This window comes from Bufo gargarizans, chromosome 2 (genome assembly GCF_014858855.1).
Source record: "Bufo gargarizans isolate SCDJY-AF-19 chromosome 2, ASM1485885v1, whole genome shotgun sequence".
NCBI classification, from domain to species: domain Eukaryota; kingdom Metazoa; phylum Chordata; class Amphibia; order Anura; family Bufonidae; genus Bufo; species Bufo gargarizans.
In genome coordinates this window covers 216,513,363-216,520,064 of record NC_058081.1, presented here as the reverse complement: position 1 = coordinate 216,520,064, position 6,702 = coordinate 216,513,363, and the positions used below count along the sequence as shown (strand labels likewise).

General features: G+C 41.7%; 1 pseudogene; it reads left to right on the top strand.

Annotated features, from left to right (window-relative positions):
• The first annotated feature begins 2,160 nt into the window (after positions 1-2,160).
• LOC122929914 lies at positions 2,161-2,302 on the top strand (annotated as a pseudogene).
• Positions 2,303-6,702: the final 4,400 nt, after the last annotated feature.

Below are 6,702 nucleotides of genomic sequence, written 5' to 3'. Positions count from 1 at the left end.
TATGCATGTGTCTTTACAGAGGAAGAGGTTCTAAATCAGATGTCTGAAATTAATACAAATAAGTCACAGGGGCCTGATGGGATGCACCCAAAGCTATTAAAAGAGCTTAGCACTGAACTAGCAAAACCATTAACAGATTTATTTAACAAATCACTGTTAACAGGAGTCGTCCCAGAAGATTGGAAATTAGCAAATGTTGTGCCCATTCACAAGAAAGGTAGTAGGGAGGAATCGGGCAACTATAGGCCAGTAAGCGTGACATCAATAGTGGGGAAATTAATGGAAACCATACTTAAGGAGAGGATTGTGGAACATCTAAAATCCCATGGATTGAAAGATGAAAAACAGCATGGGTTTACTTCAGGGAGATCATGTCAAACTAATCTATTGATTTTTTTGATTGGGTGACTAAAATAATAGATGGCGGAGGTGCAGTAGACATAGCTTATCTAGACTTTATTAAGGCTTTTGATACTGTCCCACATAGAAGGCTAATCAATAAATTAGAGTCTTTGGGCTTGGACTCCCATATTATTGAATGGATTAGGCAGTGGCTGAGGGATAAACAACGGAGGGTTGTAGTCAATGGAGTATATTCAGACCATGGTCTTGTTACCAGTGGGGTACCTCAGGGATCTGTTCTGGGACCCATATTGTTTAATATCTTTATCAGTGAAATTGCAGAAAGGTTTAAAAGTAATATCAGGAAGTATTACTTTACTGAGAGAGTAGTGGATGCATGGAATAGCCTTCCTGCAGAAGTGGTAGCTGCAAATACAGTGAAGGAGTTTAAGCATGCATGGGATAGGCATAAGGCCATCCTTCATATAAGATAGGGCCAAGGGCTATTCATAGTATTCAGTATATTGGGCAGACTAGATAGGCCAAATGGTTCTTATCTGCCGACACATTCTATGTTTCTATGGTAGCACTAAGGGGAAAGCAATGTCCTAGAGTACTCTGTTATACATTGAGATGGCACTGTCTTCCAGGACAGCACAGCACCCCTGCTGCGGATTTCACAGCAGCAGTCACGGTCCCTTCATTATGTGATTATTCTTTTTTTTCCTCTATCACCACAGGGACCTTGTTCCAGATTCAGCAGGCATCATGCGGACATGCCAGCGACACCCTGGATGAGGTAGCACCAGTTGGTTCTTTAATTTATTGTGAGGTGTATTGGTACCACTGTGTACCCTATGATATATGTTATTAGGTGGGACTGGCGGAGTATAGTTATGCTTAGGGTGGAGTTAGAGGAGTGGCTTAGTGTAAAAAAAATGCTGTGTCGCTTTAATTTTTCCTCTTTATGTAAATTTGAATGTCATGTGTGCAGGGCGGAAGAAGGGGGCGGGGGGAGACGGAGGCGATCCTGAATCCTTGCCACGGGTGCAGGAAAGCCTAGCTACACCTCTGCCAGCTGGATTGATAGTTTGCACAATAGTATTGATAAGGGCCTGATAGTGAAAAACCACTTTGTTGTTTCTTTTGAGTCAAATAAGTATATGCCAGGCTAGGGTGCTGATTCCTCCAGAGAAACAAGGTAAAAGGTTTGACGAAAAAAGGATTCGGGTAGTTTAATACAAACTGATTGAAGGACATAGAGGAGCTTCAGTAGAAAGTCTGTCTTAAGTAGATTTTTCTTCCCATCCATGACAGATATGGTATCTGGAGGGTGGATAGCATTGATTTGTTTTTGCAGAGAAGTGAAGCATAATTTAATGCGTATAGTTGACATAGGTCCGAGGGGTCTGAATGCCTAATACTTTAAGGGATTGATGGGGCCAGAGGAAAGGAGTGATTGGTTTAAGTCTTTGTACCACCCTAGGGGATGCGAGGATATTCAATAATTCAGACTTGATAAGGTTGATCTTGAAATTGGAGACTGTTCCAAAGTCATCACATATACGGAGTATGGTTAGGAGGTCTATCTCTCAACAACTCAACTCAACTAAATCATCCGTAAAAGCCACTCTGGTGTGGCAAAACACTCCTATCTCCAATCCCTTAATGTCAGGAGTCTGTTTTATCTTCTGGATCAGGGTCTCCATTATTAAAATAAACAATGCCAGGGATAGTAGGCACCCCTGCCTAGTTCTGTTGGTGATATGAAATTGGTGCCATTAACTTTAATTGGAGTATAAGGTGTAGTATAGAGTGATCGCTTCTCGGCCTTTTGGCTAAGATCAAGTGTAGTATCGAGAGGTATTGCACTGATCTTGGCCAGAGGTGCCCCGGGTACCCGGACCCTCGGCCTCAGGTAAGGGCTGTAGTTTATAGCTGCAGTCCGAGCCTGTGCTGCTATTGGGGGGACGGCTTAGTCCCGGGGCAACGAGAGGCGATCATTTACCTGCCTGCTTTTAGTGGGTGAGGGTTTCTGGAAGTCTGGAAGGATGGCTGAAATGGAAGTTCAGATGGATTCGGAGTCTGGAGAAGAGGAAGTGCCGCTCTACGCTCGGATAAGAGAAGGAATTCATTTTGTATTGCTGGACACTGCAAAAAAAGGAAAAGGTATTGTTTTCTTGGTGGAGAAAATACTATTCAGTCTGTTGACTGTTAAGAAGGACTGGATACTTTCGTTTTTGGAATTTCCAAGTCGTGGGATATATGATGTTTTCATCTCGAGTGATATATATGGGCATGTTTTAAGGCTTGTGGAACATGTTAAACAGGATCCTGTTCTTGAGGGAGTGAGGATTATTCCCCACTTTCCTAGGAAGGAGAGACTGGTGACTGTACGTATGTATAACCCTCATGTATCGGAGTCAGAAATTATAAATTTTCTTGAAAAACAATGTGAAAAAGTGATCCCAAAAGGGAAAGTTTTGAATCAGTACGGATTATGGACATCCAAATGGAAATGTTTGGTTACCTTTTTGGAAGATGAAAAGGGAAATTTGGTTTATCCACCTAGTCGTTTTCGTGTGGGTAGGTCTAATGCTGACCTTTTTTTCTCTGGAATGCCTGAATTTTGTCATAAATGTAAAAAATATGGTCATGATAAAGAGGCCTGTACGTATACATGGTGTACAATCTGTGAGTTGGAAGGACATAATAGAGGTGAATGTGCAAAAGAAAAGAGTGGTGATTCGAGTGGTGGAATGGATCATGAACAAGGTTTGTGTCCAGGGAAAGAATTGACAGTTTTAAGTCAGGAAATTTTGAGTTTAAGTCAAGAAAGTAGACCAGGAAAATCAACTAATGTTGTTACGGATGGGAAAAGAAAAGAAAAAATGTCTGAAGATAAGAGTCAAGGTGAACCTAGTATAAAGATGGGTGTGAAGGAAACTAAGTTTGAAGAGAGCCCAGTAGAAGAGAAGAAGGAAGATAGTGGGATAAGATATCTTCAGGTGATAAATAAAAGAATAGATGAACTGGAAGCAACTGGAATGCGTTTGTCTGCAATTTTTTATACGGTTAAAAACCTTTTGTTTTCTAATAAGGAATATTTCATTGAAAAATATCAAATACTGGCATGTGAAGTTGGTTTATTCCCTAAGGAAATAACAAGAGAGTATCGTTGGGGGTATGCGCAGCTAAGGCTACTTTCACACTTGCGTTCAGAACGGATCCGTCTGCATTATATTGTAAAAAAAATTGTCAAAAAGTGTCAAAGTAGCATCAGACGGATCCGTCCAGACTTTACATTGAAAGTCAATGGGGGACGGATCCGTTGGAAAATTGAGCCATAGTGTGTCATATTCAAACGGATCCGTCCCCATTGACTTACATTGTAAGTCTGGACGGATCCGTTTGCCTCCGCACGGCCAGGCGGACACCCGAACGCTGCAAGCAGCGTTCAGGTGTCCGCCTGCTGAGCGGAGCGGAGGCCAAACGCTGCCAGACTGATGCATTCTGAGTGGATCCGCTTCCACTCAGAATGCATTAGGGCTGGACGGAAGCGTTCGGGGCCGCTTGTGAGAGCCTTTGAACGGAACTCACAAGCGGAGCCCCGAACGCTAGTGTGAAAGTAGCCTAAGAAGAATTACTTATTTTGCTTATACTAATGGATTGAGTTCCTAGTTTTTTTTGTTTGCTTTTTAAAATACAAGCAATTGTCTTTGTTTATCTTGAATGGACAAATGGGATGCGTCCTTAATTTTTGAATATTTTTGTGTTTCTTTAGTTTCTTTATGTTTTTATTTAGTTTAAAAAAAAAGCAACTCGGGTTAAGTATTTGTGTCTATGCATAATGTTGTTTTTGTATACCTTTTGTTGTATTAAAGAAAAAAGAAAGAAAGCCATAGTGATGAACGGTGAAGAAATACGAATGTTTATACTGAGTATGTGTATCTACCATTCTGAATGTTTAAAAAAAAAAAACAATAAGGTGTAGTATACAGTAATTTGACTGCTGTGATGAAAGTTGGCGGGAATTGGAACTTCACTAATATGGCGTGCATACATTGCCAATTTACTCACTCAAATGATTTTAACACATTGGAAAATGAGGTTGTGTTCTTCAGCATAGTACAGATGTAGCAGGGTTAGCACTCAAACTCTTTACTCAAATTTCGGAAATCATTGTGTTATCTTGAAACAAAAGCCATTGAAAAGCAAATGAAGGTGTTTTCTTAGTTGAGATAACACATCTCAGAAATCTCAGAAAGCATGAGTGTTAACTCTACTACATCGTAGATAGCATGGATCAGTCTAGTAGTGCTAAATTTACCTTCTCCCAGATATGAATCCTGTCTGTTCAGGTACTACTAAATCTAATAGGACTCTGGCAATTCAAAGGAATGGCACAATACAGAATTATACAAATAGATGTGGTGGTAGAGTCTTCTTCATCATCTGAGAGGTCCTCTTGGTTAGAGAGTATAGGCAGTTTCTGGGGTGCCATCTATTTGAAATGTGAAACAGTAAATGAAGTAGAAGTTTCCAGAGTGCATGGAGTTTTATTGATATAAAGATCCAGGCAGCCATCTCTTGCACAAACAGAAGTGTTGCGTGTTTTTTGAGGGAATGATCTTAACCATGATACAGAGAACATGCAACAAGAGTAGCTTTTTTTCTGTTTCAGCTGGTAGCAAACCTGTAATACTTGTGACTCTCCAGAGATGATTAATAGTACTGAAGAATATGTCTCCAAAATGTTAAAGATATAAAGAACAGTGAAGTCTGAATTAGAGCTGTACCAGGTTTAAAGTATTGTAGATGCTACAGGAGCATGGGGTGCTGCCAACTTAGCGTGTAGAGATATAGCTTCTACTACTTTATGTGGTACGGATTGAGATGTAGGTCTTTAAATAAATAATTTGTGGAGCCAAGGAATCATTAGTAAATCCAGCAGCTCCTGAAAAATTGGAACTAGGGCCATTTAAATAGATATATAGATGATAATGTGAGGACTAGCAGGCTGTCGTCCCCAAAAATTAAGGCTAAGCCTTCAATAGTATTAGATAAAGCAGAGGAGTCCTAAAAATACAAGTTGACAGTGGAAAGTGACTTTAAGGGAATATAGTGAGTCCAAGGTGATGGGGTTCCTATAAAGTAGGGCCTCATCTATGAGGAATAATATGTGTACCTAAGTATTATAGCTAACCTGGGTCTCTGTCTGTTCCTCTGTGCCATATTCTTACTCTCCGCTTTGCTATGTAAAATGGTTGCCATTTGTGCCAAGAACCAAAGTGTTCAGACTGTATGAGGATGTTATTAGTGCATTTTATTTTGCAGTGCTTTGTAGTAAAAAAAATGCATCTACAGATGTTGCAGTGTAGTCTACATGTCTACATGAACCAAAATTTACAGGCAGAGCCAGGATGTGCCGCTGAAATTCAAAGTGGAACTGATGCACACCTGTGAGTAGGCCTGCCAGGAGTCTGTGGAGACAGAAGTGAGAGGGCACCAGCCAGAGACAAGCTGAGGGCCTCCTCCTGACATGCAGCTAGACAGCCCAGGCTTCTAGTTGCCTCCAGGAGGCTAGTGGAAGGATCCTAGCCTGCAGTCCCTGAGCCAGAGTTAACTCAGAAGAGTCCCCCCATGAGAAGAGTGTGCCTCCTGGGAGAAACCTGCAGTCCCAGCTAAAACAAGTACGCTGAAGGGCAGAAGAATCATTAATGTAAAGCAAGGATAAATACGGGAGGAAGATTTCTACCAAGGATAAAAGCCAGCATTAGGGCATCCAGGCCTTGGGATAAGAACAGACAGGAGTTCTTAGGAACAGTGTACACTATTTCTGAGGAGAAGGTACAACCTGATCTGCGTGTATTGTTGTTACCCTCTGAGTATCTTGCAAGTAACAGTATACCTGCCATTGATGTAAGAGCCTGCTTGTGAAGTTATATGGAACTGTATTGACAACCAACTGTACAAAGTTGAACTGTTACTAGTAAAGAAAAGTTTGGTTCACCGCAACCTGTGTTCCTCACTTATTACTGCTAGAAATCGGTGTGCAACATCCAGGGCACCTCATCCACCATCAGGCCTGGTCTCTATATACAGAGTGTGCCCCAGAGGACCCCTGTGCCAGCCTCTCCTTCACTGCTGTACGCCTGGCAAGGGTTTTCCTACAGAACTGTGAGTAACCCTCGCTTGCCCATAAACCGTGACCTCACAATCGCAATACCCTGCAGGTCTGGCATGCTGCACCCTTCTCTCCCCTCCCCTTTTCCCAGAGCATCAGTGGCTGTGGCTCTATTCATGCCCGAATGCTCTGTTTCTGTGGAGGGAGCTGGTCTGACCAATCAGCTTAAGCAG